Source organism: Tenrec ecaudatus, chromosome 17 (assembly GCF_050624435.1).
Source record: "Tenrec ecaudatus isolate mTenEca1 chromosome 17, mTenEca1.hap1, whole genome shotgun sequence".
In the NCBI taxonomy this organism is placed as follows: Eukaryota; Metazoa; Chordata; class Mammalia; order Afrosoricida; family Tenrecidae; genus Tenrec; species Tenrec ecaudatus.
This window is the reverse complement of record NC_134546.1, coordinates 75,818,723-75,837,133: the sequence shown is the minus strand read 5'-3', so window position 1 is coordinate 75,837,133 and position 18,411 is coordinate 75,818,723. Positions and strand designations below refer to the sequence as shown.

General features: G+C 40.3%; 1 pseudogene; it reads right to left on the bottom strand.

The window, feature by feature from the left end:
* LOC142430518 (developmental pluripotency-associated protein 4-like) overlaps positions 1 to 17,667 on the bottom strand; it is a 105,947-nt pseudogene extending 88,280 nt beyond the window's left edge.
* Between the last annotated feature and the right edge of the window lie 744 nt (positions 17,668 to 18,411).

The following is an 18,411-nucleotide window of genomic DNA, read 5'->3' as shown; positions in this document are numbered from 1 at the left end:
TGATTTTTTGGAATGTGCAATAAACTTCCTGAGTAGTGTCTAGATATAAAGGTCTACCAGAGGACATGAATTCTTAGCTCGTCCAGAGTCACCATTGCTTCTTCACTACAGTTTTCTTTATTCCGTCAGGCAGTGACATATTTTCTTTAGATTTTTACAGATGATAGAGTTGGCGCTTACACTGTTAGACGTATCTTCTGATGGCCTCATCAAAAGAATGAGTCTGATTGAAATGTGTCCATTTGGTCAATAAGTGGGAATTCCTATTCCTTATATTTATTTATGTTGATAAAAAGCCCTGTAGAAACATTCCTCACTGGTAATGCCCCTTTGTACAACAGAATGAAATCCTGCCTAGGTTTGCAGTGCCTTTACCTTGCCTTACGTAATTCACACCATTATTGTGCTATTATTAAAAACACAGCCACTGAAGGTGGTTCTATTTTTCTTGACCTTTTTCAAAAAACAAACAATTGTGTCTCTTTCTTCAGAGGATCTCATTTATAACATGTCCCATGTATTGAGGATGATACCTCATCATCTTTGCTTTTTAGTAGCATTTGTCCTGTACTTCTTCCTACAGACCAAAATCAAAAAATACAAACTCACTGCCAAATAAGTCATTCCAACACATAGTAGCTTTAAAGTTGTGGGCAGAGCTTCCCCGGAGGTTTCTTGCACTGTAACTATGTGTGGGCATAGAAACTTTGTCTTCCTGCAGTGAAATGACTGATAGTTTCAAAGTACTGACCCACTAGTTAGCTCACGGTACTACCCTTGCTCCATTATCCATGATAGGTTTGTTTATTCTTCGTGCTGTCTGTGATATAGTCAATATTCTGCACAAATAATATAAAAGTCACAGGAATAAATTTACATTTTTTCTGATTCATTGCCTATTTGAAAACATGCATATGGGTGATGAAAATACCATGATTGAGCCAAGCTTACCTTACTCCCAAGATGACATCATTGATTTCTGGACTCTAAGTAGGCCCTTGGCAGAAGATTGACCAACAAAATACATGCTTTGATTTTTTGAAAGCTGTTTCCAAGGATACTGATTATGAATTCAGTAATATATAAATCTTGATTTAAAGTCATACTCAAACTCTTCTGGGGTTGCTGATTAATTCAATTGTGGGGATTTTTGTTTTCATTTTGCTGGGTTGTTATAGCAATGTTCAATGTTATAATCTTTTATCTTCTTTAGTAATTTCTTCACATTCTCCTCACTCTCAACCAGAAAGATCAGATTCTACTTCACAACATTTTAAGGTGATTGTCTCTTATCCATATATCTGATTCAGATGATTTATTTTAAAAATATATTAAATATAGACCATGCATTTCCTGATTTAAAAATATGCAACATCCCATTGTTCTGTAAATAGCTTCCTTTATTTCAGTACTGTAACAGACCAGGTCTGTGCACCACACCTGGGACCTCTCCGCACGTTCCCGGAAGACAAACCAACACTGTTATGGTATTCTATTAACTGAATCTTTTACTGAAACCATTTGATAGCACCCGTATATCAGAAGTTCTAATTCCAGAAGTTATTTTCAACTCATTTGAGTGCCAAGCAATTCTGTTGATCTAAAATTGCAGCTCTATTTTGTATTAGTTTCAGCAGAATTTTACATGTGTGTCATAATAATATTGTTTGAAAATTTCATGTCTATTTAAATATCTCCTTTTTAAAAAACGCACATCAATATGGATAACCACCAGTCTTTGGACTAATACTTGTTTTCCAAATTTGAGAGCATAGACCATTTCAAGATTTGCATGTGTTTGTTTAAACATATTAATTGGTATTCAGTCAATTACTCAAGACAGGTTTATCTGGAATACTTCAGAGCACATTTGAATTATATATGGGAATCTTTCAGTTCTTAATTGTATGTTATTTCCTAATGGGAAGCAGCAACAAAAAATAAACCTGGCAAACCAATAAGATGCCAGTCTTGCAGTATTTCTTAATTGTTAATATTTCAACATTCACTTTATATATATATATATATATATACAGAGAGAAAGATATCACTAAGGAAAGTGTTTCCCTTCCCCCCCATAAATACACCCACCCCCTATCTCTCACATACCCACATACCACAGAGAGAGATGGGGAGAGAAATAGAAAGAGATGTTATGGAATATGTTGTTTATAGTAGAGAATTTCTGAACTATTTATAAACTCTTAAAAAAATTAAAAAACTCGGAGTCTTCCGGGAATGTGCGGAGAGGTCCCAGGTGTGGTGCGCAGACCTGGTCTGTTCCAGACAAGTGGAGAGCAAGGGTGACATTCGTGCTGAGCCCTGGAATCCCCAGTCAGCATTTTAATCCCATCATTGACCTTTGTCCAAACTGCGTAGTGGCTCTGCTTCCACAGCGAACCCACTTTATGAACTGTGTACTTGAACTCAAGGAGCACAGTCAACAAGGCGTTCAGAAGCTGGAGCTGGGATGGACACCGTGGCTGTTGAAGATGTGGCTGTGGACTTTTCCCCAGAAAGTGGGCTTTGCTGGATCATTCTCAGAGGAAACTCTGTAGGCATGTGATGATGGAAACTTTCCAGAACCTGGCCTCAGTAGTTTCCCAGAACCTTGAAGATGGAGAGGGGCTGTGCACTGACAGTGCAGTGGTACAATTCCTGGGGGGTGGATCCTGGTCCTCCAAGGTGGGAGAGGTGTGTGGATTTTGTGTCATTGAAGATCAGGATGATAACCGGAGCAGTCATGCAAGCTATGATGACCTGCAGGACAGAAGTATGTTAATGAAATCATTGTGCCTTCAGTTTCCCTTCGGAAGCACTACTATCATGAGTGAATGACACTCACCTTGCATGAGTGTTCCGCTTGTTGTCCTGATCTTCAATGACGTGAAGTCCACGTGTTTCTCGTACCTTGGAGGACCGGTAGCCGCTGTTCAGGAATTGTACTATTGTGTTTTCGGTGGACAGCTTTTCTCCATTATCAAGATTTTCAGAAACTGACCGAATGATGCAAGTTGTGGTTCACAATATAAAAGCAAAAAATGCAGGCATTACTCAAAAGAAAAACACATACAAAAAATATGGAGCTTATCCCAAGGGTCAAGTATAAAACATTTTGGCAATGACAATAGCAACATATGTACACATAAGCTTGATAAAATTGATGTATGGAATGTTATAAAAGGTGTAAGAGCCCCCCAATAAAGTGATTTTCAAGAGGGGAGTGGGGAGAGAAGGGAAAAAATGAGGAGCTGATGCCAGGGGCTTAAGTGGAGAGCAAATGTTATGAGAATGATGAGGGCAATGAATGTACAAATGTGCTTTACCCAATTGATGTATGTAAGGATTGTGATAGGAGTTGTATGAGCCCCTAATAAAATGATTAAAAACGAGAGAAAGATAAAAAGAAAGGTACTCAGCACATTCCACAGGAAAAAAATGACTCGATATGTGGGATGAAGTGATGGAGCAGCCCTATTCAGGGGCTGACTGAGGATCAAATAATCAATTTCTCATATGTAAATCCAAGATAAAGCTGAAGAAACTGACAATATTGCAATTTGATAAACAGTTCAAAAAATGCAACTGAATTGAATGTTCAAACGACAAAGCAATGTCGCTGTTACCAAACCAAGTAAAATGTTCCTGAAGATCAACCAACAATTGCTGCACCAGTTCACTGACGGGGAGATTCGTGAGGGACAGGACAGATTTCAGTAATTTGAAAATGAGATATCACTGTTGGTGTCAGATGACACTTGGCTCAGAGCAGAGAATATCAGAAAAATGTTCACTTGTGTTTAATTGACTAGGCAAAGGTACTTGTCTGTGTAGATCATAATAAACTGGAGATAATAAAAAAATTTAAAAACTCTTAAGTTAAGTTGTAGACTGGATTTGAGCAGTCCAAGTGGGGAGTGATAAGCTTACTATTTTAAAAACTTGAGACTTCACAAAGTAAGTAGAAAAAATGGAATTAAAGGTAATGGAAGTTTTTCACAAAAATGTTGAAATTTTAAAAAGAGGACCTGATGCAAAGGTCTTAAGTATAGAGCAAATGCTTTGAAAATGATTAGGGCAAAGAATGTACAGATGTGCTTTATACAATTGATGTATGTATATGTGTGGATTGTGATAAGAGTTGTATGAGCCCCTAATAAAATGTAAAACAAAACAAAACAAAAAAAAATGTTGAAGGTTTTTCATATTGGTAAGTCTATGAGATGAGATGAAACCTTTGTAGAAGTGAATATATATGGCTAGGGAGTTAGAAAAAATGGGCAAAACCCTAAGGTAGACCTTATAGAATTCATAACCATGTGTCAAATCACAATGAAATGGAAATTTCTCAGGATTATATGCCTCATTTTTCTGTTCAAACATATTTGAATGCTTAGTCCTCAGATGAAAGAGATCCTGTGGGTTATTTTTGGTCTCAGTGACTGTTGAGGCTGTGGCTGTGGATTTTACCCCAGAAGAATGGGCATTGCTGGATGATTCTCAGAAGCAACTCTACAGAGATGTGATGGTGGAGACCTTCACAAACCTAGCTATAGTTGCTAAGAACAACTTCATTATTTCAAATCAATTCCTTATTTACTAAATATACCCAGCTGTTGCCCTGTCAATGGCAAAGGGATAGGAGGAATGCCTCGTTAAATATGACAATTCAGTTAATTTTCTCTCTGGGACAATTATATTGTAGGTTTCCCATGATCACAAATTTTTACGTATTACAGTCTATCCAGCAAGTATTTCAATTACTACCAGTATTACCCCCTGGTGAACAGGTTTATGTGGAACTTTCAACCTCAGCAGACTAGCAGTAATGAAGAGTTGTCCCACTTCCAGAATATGAACTGACAAACGTGAATCATAATGGAATATTATCTAATATAGTGCCAGAAGAAGAGTCCAGATGGTTAAAAGATATTCATAGCCTCATCTCTCTCCCACTAAGCTGGGTTGTGATATCAAACTGCTGATGTTGCAGTCTGCGGCACAATGTGTACAACCTATGCCACTGGGCCTATACTGTATTTGACTAAACATTTGAGGGGGAAAAAGTTACTTTGCAAAGAATTCATACCTGCAAATAATTCAGAGATCTTGAAAATCAAAGTATTGAATCAGTTTCAGGAAAATGTTCGTTAGACTTTCTTTTTATCTGTCATGCGCACAATGTTGGTAAGACTTATTTTGTTCTCTCAGAGTAGTAAGAGAAATGCTGCGGGAGAGTGCAGAGCAGTCATCCACGCCCACTGTGTCAAGAAAGCATTACACACATTCCACTCTTATGGAAGAAACTGCATTTGATAAATTTGTTAGAAAAAGTCTCATCTAACTAGGAAGATAATTCTTCATATATGCCTTCCCTTGATTATTTGTTAATTGTAGGCATAATGATAGTACCTATGTTCATGAAGGATTAAAGAAAAGAAAATCCATCAAATTATTAAAGTTATATCTGCCTTTTGTTCACTCCCTTTTTAATTTGATTTTCTTATTACAAGTTACGGTGTATGTGATACTGTTCCTTTTAATCTTCAGGTTGAATTTACTTGCCAATTCCTTTTGGAATATTGTCACAAAAGGTGACAAAGTATTTCTTGTTTCACAGTTACCTCTTTTCTTTGTTTAAAGCTTTTTTTTTTTCACGCTGTGACCTTCATCTAATTTCTGCTTCTTAAATGTTCATGATTAGGAGAGGGAGGATGGCGGACCACGTGACCCGCACACTCTGAGGGCTCTTTCAAACAAGATGGCTTTGTTGTCCAGGTAGCTGAGTGATAGGAGTCTGGTGAGTGAAAGATCCCCCTGGGACAGAACCCCACCCCCAGCCTACGCATTTGTCCTGAACCGGGGCATCGGTGACCCAGGATCCCATTCTTGGGACATCTCAGGTCATTAGGCCTCCACCACCATGGTAGAGATCAGCTATTGCCTCACTCTACCCCGAGACCAGGACCCCGTGCCCAGAGTCGCTTCGCTGCTCTGCCAACACACATGCAGCTGTGGTGGGACTCCCTACAGCAGCTGCCCACTCATGGGACCCTACTAGGAGAGAAGTTTCCCATTACCACAGTTTCCCTCTCCCCACGTGGCAGCCATCTGCCCTTGGGCCCAGGTATCTCCCTCCATTCACCCAGGGCCCCGTAACTCACCTGCAATCTATTGGTGACCTCCACAGGGATGATCCACCCCATTGCAGCCTCCGACCTCTCTACCAGCACCCCTTTGCTCAACCGCCCACCCCCATCAGCTTAGCTCCTGCTCCATTCCCTGCCTGGGAAGCTGCACTGTGCACTTCCCACAGGTAGAGCCCGTTGACAGAGCACATCCCACTTCTACCCACTCCATTCACTGATCCCACAATTTTCATCTTTTTTAGGTCCCCATTCTCAATGGCCTCAAGAGCACACTGAAAACCCTCTTTTCAGTTGGTATTTTGTGTCAGAGTAAAACTTGATATCACACACAAGTAAAACTTCCTTCACTACCTCCATGCACAGAAATTCACAGTCATGTCATCAGCAGTAACAAGGCTCAGCTTTAAATAAAAACACGAGTACTAAAGGGGCCCCTGACGATGTGTACCCAAGAATCAGAGTGGGTTATAACTCCAACCTCTCCATATTGTAATGATGCAGTTAGTATCATGAAAAGATGGACAGATAAACAGAGCAACCATACCAAAAAGAACTAGTCTATATTGTACTATTTCAGGATATAGCATATGAGCCGGATCCAATGGTGCCAAAAACAAGACTCCAGGAATTTGTGGAATACTTATTGAAATGTTTCAGAAACTTGAAGGAGCACTGGAAGCTCTTTCTCATCAATGTCAGGAAATTAGGTAGGCAATTACTTGACCAATGGACTGGAAGAGATACATGTCTCTGCCCATTCCAAAGAAAGGTGGTACAAGAAAATATTCCAACTATAGGATGATAGCATTGATATCACACCCAAGTAAAATTTTGCTTAAGATCAACCAACACTGTTTGCAGCAGTACATGGACAGGCAACTTTCATGCTAGATTCAGAAATGGGTGTGGAACAAGGGATATTATTGCTGAAGCCAGATGGATCTTGGCTCACAGTTGAGAATAACTGAAAGATGGTTACTTATGTTTCATAGACTGGCATTCAACTGTGTTGACCATGAGAAACTGTGGATATCCTTGAGAAGAATGTGAACTTCTGAACACTTCATTGTACTCATGAGGAACTTTTTTTTAACATTTTATTAGGGGCTCATACAACTCTTATCACAATTCATACATATACATACATCAATTGTATAAAGCACATCCATACATTCCCTGCCCCAATCATTCTCAAAGCATTTGCTCTCCACTTAAGCCCTTTGTATCAGGTACTCTTTTTTTTCCTCTCCCTCCCCGATCCCACCTCCCTCATGTGCCCTTGGTAGTTAATACATCGTTATTTTGTCTTATCTTGCCCTTTCTGTTGTCTCCCTTCCCCGCCTTCTCTGCCATCCCTCTCCCAGGGAGGAGGTCACATGTGGATCCTTGTAATCAGTTCCCCCGTTCCAACCCACTCACCCTCCACTCTCCCAGCATCGCCCCTCACACCCTTGGTCCTGAAGGTATCATCCACCCTGGATTCCCTGTGCCTACAGCCCTCATATATACCAGTGTACAACCTCTGCCCTATCCAGCCCTGCAAGGTAGAATTCGGATCATGGTAGTTGGGGGGAGGAAGTATCCAGGATCTGGGAAAAAGCTGTGTTCTCCATCAGTACTACCTCGCACCCTGACTGACCCATCTCCTCTCCTAAACCCCTCTATGAGGGGATCTCCAGTGGCCGACACTTGGGCCTTGGGTCTCCACTCTGCACTTCCCCCTTCATTCAATATGGTATGTATATATACATACACACACATATATGTATACATATACACACATATATCCTTTTTTTTTGCATGCTGCCTTATACCTGGTCCCTTTGGCACCTCGTGATCACACTGGCCAGTGTGCTTCTTCCATGTGGGCTTTTTTGCTTCTGAGCTAGATGGCCGCTTGTTCACCTTCAAGCCTTTAAGACCCCAGACACTATTTCTTTTGATAGCCGGGCACCATCAGCTTTCTTCACCACATTTGTTTATGCACCCATTTGTCTTCAGCGATCCTATCATGGAGGTGTGCAGCCAATGATATGATTTTTTGTTCTTTGATGCCTTATAACTGATCCCTTTGGGACCACTCGATCACACAGGCTGGTGTGTTCTTCCATGTGAACTTTGTTGCTTGAGAGCTAGATGGCCGCTTGTTTATCTTCAAGCCTTTAAGACCACAGTCACTATCTCTTTTGATAACCGGGCACCATCAGCTTTCTTCACCACATTTACTTGTTCACCCACTTTGGCTTCAGCAGTTGTGTCGGGAGAGTGAGCATCATAGAGGAGGAACTTTCACATGGATCCAGAGGCATCCTTATGAATTGAACAAGGGAATATTCACAGCTTAAAATCAAGAAAGGTGTTCATCAGGGATGTATCGCTTCAGCATACTTGTTTAGTCTAAAAACTGAGCAAATAATCAGAGTAGCTTATTAACAAGTTGTGGTATGCAGATGAGACAACTGTTCTTAATGAAAGTGGGGAGGGATAGAAGAGCTTGCTGATACAGATCAGGGATTTTAGCCTTCGGTATAGATTACAACTCAGTGTAAGGAAGAGCAAAATGCTCACAACTGGACCAATAGGTAACATTACACTAAATGGAGGAAGGGTAATAAATGGAGAAAGGGTTGAAGTTGTCAAGGATTTTGTCAATGCTAATGGAAGCAAGAGGCAGAGAACAAAACAGATTTCATTGTATAAATCTGCTGCACAAGGCTCGAACTGAAGAACAAGGATGATGCTTTGAGGTATAAGGTGTTCCTTACCCAAGCCATGATATTCTCCCTTGCATCATGTGCCTGTGAAAGTTGGACATTGAATAAGGAAGAATGAAGAATCAATGCATTGGGATTGTGGTGGAGAAGAATATTGAAAGTACTGTGGACTGCTATAAGGACACACAAATCTGCATTTTAAGAAGTAAGGCCAGAATGCTCCTTAGAAGCAAGGATGACAAGACTTCATCTTATACACTTTTGACATATTATCAGAAGAGACCAGGACCTGGAGAAGGACATCATGTTTGCTAAAGTTGAGGGGTGGTGAAAAAGAAGAAGGCGCTTAACGAGATTGATTGACACAGTGGCTTCATTAATGGGCTCAGACATGGGAACAATTGTGAAGATGGTGCAGCACATGCAGTATTTGGTTCGGTTGTGCATAGGATCGCTATGGGCTGGAAGCAATTTGATTGCACCAAACAGCAAAAAGAAGCAGATTGTGAGTCCTGTGTCGTAAGGCATCACTGGGTGGGCTCAAACTAACCGCTCAGACATGAGTGTACACTCACAATTAGCACTAACTAATGACTGCATTTTCCCTGCATCTGATTGTAAAATCTGTTCTTGAGTTTTAGCAGATATCTGATGCTGGGGGTGCCTGTCAAGGCCTTTGCCCCTCGATAAGGGACAGCTATTTTTCTGCATGTGAGAATGTTTCCTATTTTAAAATACCGTTTTTGAATTAGGAGATATCAGGTGTGGGTACATAATCACAAAATAAACATAGAGAGATTCCCTGGGGAACAGTGAGATGGGGCAGAATCCCCAAGTTGAAACCATCTGCACCTGCTGCTGGGACTGATCCTGTGCTCTGTGGGGCCTGTGCTCCCCCTGGAGATATGCTTCCTCCCTGCAGGGGAGGTTTGTGTCTGGGCTCTCACTGACTTCCCCTCACTGTGTCTCTTGCACAGTAATACATGGCCGTGTCCTCGGCTTTCAGGCTGTTCATCTGCAGATACAGCGTGTTCTTGGCATTGTCTCTGGAGATGGTGAATCAGCCCTTTACTGAGTCTGTGTAGTATGTACTACCACCAGTACTACTAATGGCTGCGACGCACTGCAGGCCCTTCCCTGGAGCCTGGCGGACCCAGTGCATGCCATGGTTACTGAAGGTGAATCCAGAAGCTGCACAGGAGAGTCTCAGAGATCCCCCAGGCTTTCTCAGATCGCCCCCAGACTCCACCAGCTGCACCTCACACTGGACACCTGTAAACACAGAGGCACCATGATTAGATCACACACATACAAACTAATGTTCTCACAATTATACTCACAATAATATCAAATTAGACCATTCTACATGGTCTACAATGATTAACATGTAAAATGGCCAAAATGAAAGCCAAAGTCGGGGAAAAATTCATTATGTGTCTTCTGGACTAGCTCCTGTGCAAAAATGGAAAAAACAGAGACCCTAGAGACTGGGACTATGCTCTCAGATCTCCTACATCGGGGGCTGTGGCCAGTTTATCAGCAGGCAGAGAGCAGAATTTGCATGTCCCCTTATATTTAGAAGCAGAGGAGTAGAGAATATGAACAAGAGTTCTCCCTCAGACTCAGAAACACAAGCACTATCAAAGGACAACAGAGCTCTTACTCTGTTTATCAGGCATTGCTTTACTTTTTATATATTATCAATATATTTTAAAAGTAGTTTTACATTTATGAACTTTATATATCACATACACAATAACCATTGTGGCCTGAGAGGTATCAGTGCATTCCAACTTGTTCCCTTTGAGATGTGGATGCAGGTACATATACTTGATGGCTCTGTTATCTGTTTCTTGTTAGAAACATTATTGGTTTCCTTACCTTTCAAGAATTTTCATATTTCAGTGATATTTTTAAACAGTGGGCATGCAGTTGTTCATAAAATATGCCCATACAGCATGCACAATAGTGTTTCCTCTCTGTTTTCTTATCTGGGAGATTCCGGTCCTCTTTCTTTTGTCATGATCAAGAAAACTGGATATTTATCATTTAACTTCATCTTTTCAAATAGTTTTTGTTTAATTGACTTACTTACTGTGTTCCTGCTTTTTCATTTATTTGAGTTCCTTTATTTATTATTTTCCCCATACTAATCTATGATATGGCATACTTCAACTTTTTCTAGTTTCATTAGATGGAAACTGAGGTAATTAATTTCATAATTTTGTTTCTATCATTTACATGTTTGATGTTATGAATTCCCCACTACGTTCTCTTCTATTGAATTCCACATTTTTAATATTACACTTTAATTTTCATTCAGCACAGCCATCAAGAATATGAAACCCATTGAATGCATGTTAATGATTCAAACAATATTTGTATTTATTGATCTACTTATCACTCTCACCACTCATTGCATTGCGACCCTACAGGAAAGGGTAGGTTTGAGCATTTCTGAAACTGTAACACTTTATGGAAATAGAAAGCTCCATGTTTCCCTGTGGAATAGCTGGTCGTTTTGAACCCCTGAACTTTCAACTCACAGGTTAAAGAGAAACCACAACACCACAGGGTTCATGTATGCATGCATCCACATATTTGTGTTTATTTATACAACATATGAATGGATATTGAAGTTGATGTGTTTTATAATAAACATTACGGAAGAGAGAATTCTTGTAGAAACTGATTTGGAGGGAAAGGAAACCATAGATGCCAACAAGGAGCTCCTTGCCCCCGTGCTTTTCCCATTGCCCCAGGAGCCTGGCTCCTGTGCTTTGTGCAGCCCACGTGATCCTATACACCAATGTCATTATTGAAGGGAAGCTTGTGCATGGGATGACACTGAGTCCTCCCACAGTTCCTCTCACACAGAAATGGATCCTGTGCCTTCAGTGATCATTGAACTCAGCTGCAGGGAGAACTGCTTCGTGGACATGCTTTTTAAGCTTGAGAGTCAACTCAATTGTGATGGGTAATTGTTTTCTTCCTCTAAAACATATTGATAACAACGACTCCAGTCTCTTCTCCAGGTTTTGATAGAACCAGCACCAGAAATATGAGACAGCAAATTTTAAGTGATGAGTCTCTGAGAGGGATTCATCACTCCCGGGTCCAAATAATGATGCTGAACCTGTCACAGGACCTCCAAGATAATCAATGATGTCAACTTTTTTTTTTGGACCTTTAAGTATACTTGTTCTATTTTATTTTTTAAATCATTTTAATGGGGGCTCATACAATTCTTTTTTCCCATTTATTTTCTTTTTTTAAAAAAAAAACATTTTATTAGGTGCTCATACAACTCTTATCACAATCCATACATATACATACATCAATTGTATAAAGCACATCTGTACATTCTTTGCCCTAATCATTTTCTTTTTTTCCCTTCTTTTCTTTTTTTACATTTTATTAGGGGCTCATACAACTCTTACCACCATCCATACCTATACATACATCAATTGTATAAAGCACATCCGCACATTCCCTGCCCCAATCATTCTCAAAGCATTTGCTCTCCACTTAAGCCCTTTGCATCAGGTCCTCTTTTCCCCCCTCCCTCTCCACTCCCCCCTCCCTCAGGTGTCCTTGGTAATTTATACATTGTTATTTTGTCAACTTCTTTTATGTCTACACAATTTTATAATTTCATGATACTACTAGAAAGAACTGATAAGTAGGCCAAATAATAGCTAAAATAAAATCAATACTACGGACAAGTTATACAGTTCTTAGAGAACTCTTCCCCAAAAGTGATGCTTGTCACTAAGTTTTGAAATTTAACCTGGAAATTGAAGGGAAGATTGGTATGTTAGAAACCCCAGAAGAAAAATGGGAAAAAGGCAGAGAAACCTCCAGTATTTTTTCAGAAACTGACAAGAAAAAGTCTAAATTCATCCTCTTTCTTGAGATTTGCCCCATCTATTGAGAGATCAAAGAAACTGTGGACACAGAAAGCATAGAGACTGTTAACAAATTTTGATTTTATTAAAACTCCCAGTCAATAATGGATATTTATTCTATGGTGTTTTCTCATTTCTCTGCATGTTTTCTGGTGAGTTAACTCCTATTTCTTTATCATGCCATCTCACTTAATACCAGTCATGACAGTAGAACATGTACAGAGATTTGAAACTCAAAATAGGCAAAGGACATGAAATGGTACTTGACTGAAGGAGACATTTATGTTGTAAAGATACAAATATATTACCTCACATTATGATTGGTGCTATTATTGTTTGTTAGATTGGCCTTGTTTGGTTTTGAAATATTTTCTTGGAATGGGTGGTTATACAATGACCATATTTTCTGGAAAGCATTTTAAGCACTGTCATGAAGTCATTTTTCATGCTCAATGCAATCTGTGGTGTGATTTCTTGTTTGTTGCTTCCATGGGTGTTCATTGTGCTTCACAGCAATACAGAATGATTGGAAACGTCAGCAGTTTCTCTGTGCACCATGCTATACTGAAAAAAATAACATGAGAAGCTGTACTAAATGGAAAACACACATCAGGATGTAGTAAACCCAGCTAATAATCTGTCATATGCAGGTGAAATAAAACTACATGTTCCAATATAATATGACTTGAAAACTTACTGATGAAGTTCAGAAATTGCTGCCTTCACTCTACATTACAAATCAATGCAAAGAAAATGAAACTTCTCACTATGGGACCAATAGAAAATATGGTAAGTGGAGATAAGATCGAGGCTGTGATGGAGTTCATCTTGCTTAGATTTATAATCAGTGTTCAGGAAGCCACAGTCAATCAAATGATGCATTTCAGTGAATCTGCTCACAAGACTTCTTTAATGATCGAAGAGCAAGAAAGTCTCTTTGAGGACTGAAATACACCTGGCCCAAGCTATGAAATTTCAATGGTCTCAAATGCATGTCAAAGTTGGACAATGAATGAGAAAGATCGAAGATGAAACAATGTATTTGAATCATGATACTGGTGAATAATTTGATGGTGTGGTAGACTGTTAGAGGAACAAACAATCCTATATTGGATGATGTACACTTGTGATGCTTAATACAAAGAAGTAAGCATAGTATTACTTCATCTCAAGTACTTTGAACATGTGTCAAGGAAATCAGAACTTGGAAAAAGACGTCCTGGTTGATAAAGCATAAGGTCAGTTTTTAAAGGATGACCTTTAAGAACATAGCTGGCACAGTAACTGCAAAAAAAGGCCTCACATATGAAAATTGTGAGGATGATTCTCTTTCATTCTGTTTTCTCTAGTGTTGCTATGAGTCCAAACTGATTTGACAGGACTTAAAGCAGCAACATACAATGCCAATGGCAAACATTGCACTCCATGGAGAGGAAGTGCAAGCATTCACCTTCCAAATTAGAATGAAATAAGGATACCATTAAATACAAATCTTATTTCATATAATGCTTCAAATTTAACTATAACTATAAATCAACAAATGATAAACTAATGCATCCAAAATGGTAATGAAGAAGTAAAACTCTCTATAATTGCTGATGATATCACTCTAAACATAGAAAACCCAAAAGCTCTAGAAGAAAATTATAGAAAACAGTTGGAAGGTTAAGCAATTTCACAGGTTATAAAGGAAACACAAATAATCAGTTTGATTTCACGTACTGTTAGATAAAGCTCTGAAAAGAAAATAATACAATTTACAATAGCCACTTAAAGTATAAAGTAAATTGGAGTAAGCCCAAACAGAAAAACAAAAATCTTGTAGAAAGAAAATTATAAGAAAACATTTTCCATGATACCAAAAGACACACCCATAATTAGAATAACGGGTCACGTTCATGAAGAGGAAGCCTTAACTTTGTGAAAGTAACACACTCTAAGCAATCTATAACTTTAATGTAATTCTGAAGAAGATCCCAGGGTCTATGTTTAAGAACATGGAGACTACTTACCAAATTTTAAAAGAAATTACTCATCAAGTTAAAAAGAAACGAAAAGATTCAGCATACAATGACAAAACTACCCCCACCCCCATACTCTCCTCAGGCAGTTTCTACTGGAGTTTCCTCTAAATCTGCTCCTAAGCAGTGGGAACAAAATGAACCCAAGACACAGCAGAAGATCTCATCTGTGTTCACACACACACACCTGCTTCTGGTTCCTGGGCCTGAGCTACCCCTGCTGGTAGAAGAGCTCTCTTAGTTCAGTCCCCAGCTGTCCTGCATGGCGGGTTGTGTGGGGGCTCACATTGACTTTCCCTCTCCTTTTCTCCTTGCACAGTGCTTTTCAGTGGTCACAGAGCTCAGCTGCAGGGAGAACTGGTTCATGGATGTGACTTGATGGTCTCTGAGACATGGTGTGTATTCGCTATACCACTCATCCATAGAAGGTCTTTCCCATCCACTTAAGGCTTCTCCCAGGGCTCTGTCTGATCCAGTCCCAAGTAGCACTGATGTTGGAAACAGAGTCCCTAGCGATGGTAGAGGTAAGAGTGAGGGTCTGAGAAGCTTCACCACCTGATCACCTGACTCCTGTAGCTGCATGTGGGACAGGGCCCCTGGAGTCTTCGGAAACAAGCATTAAAGGCCCCATATGTCTTTGAATGTGCTGTGATCCACTGCATTTCCCTGCCACTGACCTGATGGGAGACCCAGCACCATCAGGAGGAAGAAGAGAAAAGAAGCAGACATTTCTGCATCAAAGGCTCCCTGACTCAGAAGGCTCTGGAATCCCCTGATTGCAGGGCATGGATGGTGGTGGTCTCATTAGGTAAGAAACCACAACAGGCATTTGCCAAGGAGTGTTCCTGGCTGTTACATGAGGTGGGGACTATGAACAGTGTGCTAATGCACAGGCACCACAGCTCCACAACAAAGTGTCTCCAGAGCTGATTCTTGAATCAAGTTGGATGACAGAGAGAGGAGTGATGTGACCCACAAGCATACATTGAATTAGCTGGCTCCCCAGATTCCAATATTTGAAATTACAAAATCAGAATTCCAGTGTAGCAGTATTGTTTGATTTAAACACAGTCATCCACTAATTCATGAATTGTTTTTTCTTTGTGAGGTCTGAGAACTAGGAACATACCAGACATTCTTCTGACCGTAGGAAAATCAGAAAACCAAGCTACTGACCTAAAAATGAACAATCTCTTCTCTTTTTTTTTGTTGTTGCTTTAATGCTTACAAGAATATTAGTGAATAATTCACATATTTGATCCCCACACATACATAGGATGAAATACACAAGAGCATCTATAACTTCAGTACATTGTGCTTAAACTTTTTCAAAAGCAGAAGCCACAAGACAGCTACCAGTAATAACAATGGTGATAACACTGATACCAGCGGCAAATTACAGATATTTTGGAAACATGTTTTCTATATTAAGAATATTAGGTATTTTTGTCTTAAATATTCAATTTCTTGAAGTCATTAAGCTTACAGTTAGAAAGGAACAGCTCCTAAAATCAGTGTTCAGGCAAAGAAAATTCAGTACAGAAGCAAACTTAGTAATCTTGTCTTCAGTGACTTGGGCACAACCCATTCTGATCAGAAGCACTCTCCACCAAAGCTCAGCTTAAGCCATGTGTACTTCAGAGGGTCAAGGAAATGTTGGAATTGGTGGACTTTGAACTATTTATGTTTTTATTAGCTGGGGCGTATGGTAATTTGTAAAGTTGTAACAATTTTAAACATCAGTGTCTTCTGAATCTCAACTCAGGAAGCAGCAAGCAAAACTGGGGTTGACTTCACAGTCCAGATTGCAAAAGGGGACACCCGCCCCCGACAGTCTGTTCCCACCGCGAGCAGGGCCATGGGAGGGCGTGGACGGAAGCCCAGAAGGACATGATGACAATCGTTAACGCCAATCTTGGAAGTGTCCTTTTCCGGGGTACCCTACTCACTTTGGACGCTTTCTTTCATTACCCAGTTCCTCTGGACATATTTGGGACACAGCAGGTTGTCTTCCATATGCGGAGGTGGAAAATTACTGGCAGGTATCGAGAAGAGAGCACTCACTCTTCCTGGTTTCTCAGGGACCCAGGCTTGTCCAGCATGAAACTGGAATCGAACCCAGCCACTTCTGGTTGCAGGGAGACTTCTCCCATGTACCACACACCAACTGACTGCATGAGTCTCTGGTGGTGATTCTTCCACCTCCACCTTCCCAGCTTTGCCTGCAATTCTTCACCAGGAGGCCAGCACAGCCACACTGGTGGAGCTTGTCATCTGTATTACCATATTGTCATCTGCAATGGCGTCCTGTTGGAGAACGGATTCAAAGGCAGGTGCCCCTCCTGCAGAGGAAGGAGTTGCTTCAGGGGGGCGAGTCCCTTCAGGATACATATTCATTTTTTTGCAAACTGTCTAGATTTCATTTGGCCACATTTGATTTTTTTAGCCGTGTCTGCATCTTGGCTTCCTTTGCTGTGGCAGGAAAATTCTGATTTGGGCTCGAGCATGTTCATACAGTCGCTTATATGCATCTAGTTGCTGGTCCTTGGTGCTCAGCTTTAATTGATGGCACCAGGCCCGCAGGATGTCTCGGTAAACCAGGTGAATGGGCAGCAGTTTTGATGGTAATGGAGGAATAAGAATCTTCTTTCGGGATTTCAAGTTGTCATCGTTTTGCGAATTATCTTTTTCTTTTTTTAATTCTTTTTTGTTGAGTCACCTGAGACGCGCAGTTTTGCACAGTTGACGACTTGCTTGGTTCATTCGTAGCCCACGGGACAAGTTCAGGTTCTAACACTGGTTCAAAGCTGAGAGTGACACACTCTCCTGAGGGATTCCCTGTGGAGTTCAGCTCCTTGCCTTTTGCATTCTCCATAGTCACAAAGGTGAGGGTGCCCAAAAGACAGTCCTCCTTCCAACTGAAATAGCCACAGACTCCCGGTGGCTGCTTTTATAACTCCGCCCACCCACTTCCTGAACAATCTCTTCTTTCAAAAGCAAATCTACTCTGACTCATAGGAACCCTAGAAGACTGATTAGAACTGCTTGTTAGGCTTCTGCTGAGTGTAATTATATACAGTAATAGACAATGTCATCTTACTCAGGAGGACCCGTTGGCTGGTTTGAATCCCTGACCTTGTTTGTGGTGAGCAAATCTTATCCCACAACACCACCATAGCCCTTGACATCTCTGCACTGACAGGTCCATATTACAGGGTTTCAAAAATGTCACTTTCAAAAGCCAAGTCACAATATTTTCAATATTACTATATTTATATGAACTCTCGACTATAAAAAAGGAAGGCCATGGGAAAAATGAGGGCCTTTGACTTATGATGTTCAAAATGAATGATGGAAGTACTGTGGGGCAGGCTGGCAATAAAACAAACAGATCTGTGTTGAAAGGAGGACAGCCAGAGAGTTCATTAGAATCAAAGATGGGGATACTTTGTTTCATGTAAAGTTTTGATACCAGTCCCCTGAGAAAGACATCAACCATGATAAATTAGGGGATCAGTGAAGAACAGGCACATCATGAGGTGGATTGACACAGAGGCTGTAACAGTGAGCTCAAAAATATTCATTGTGATTGTGATGTTGAATTAGGCATTATTTCATT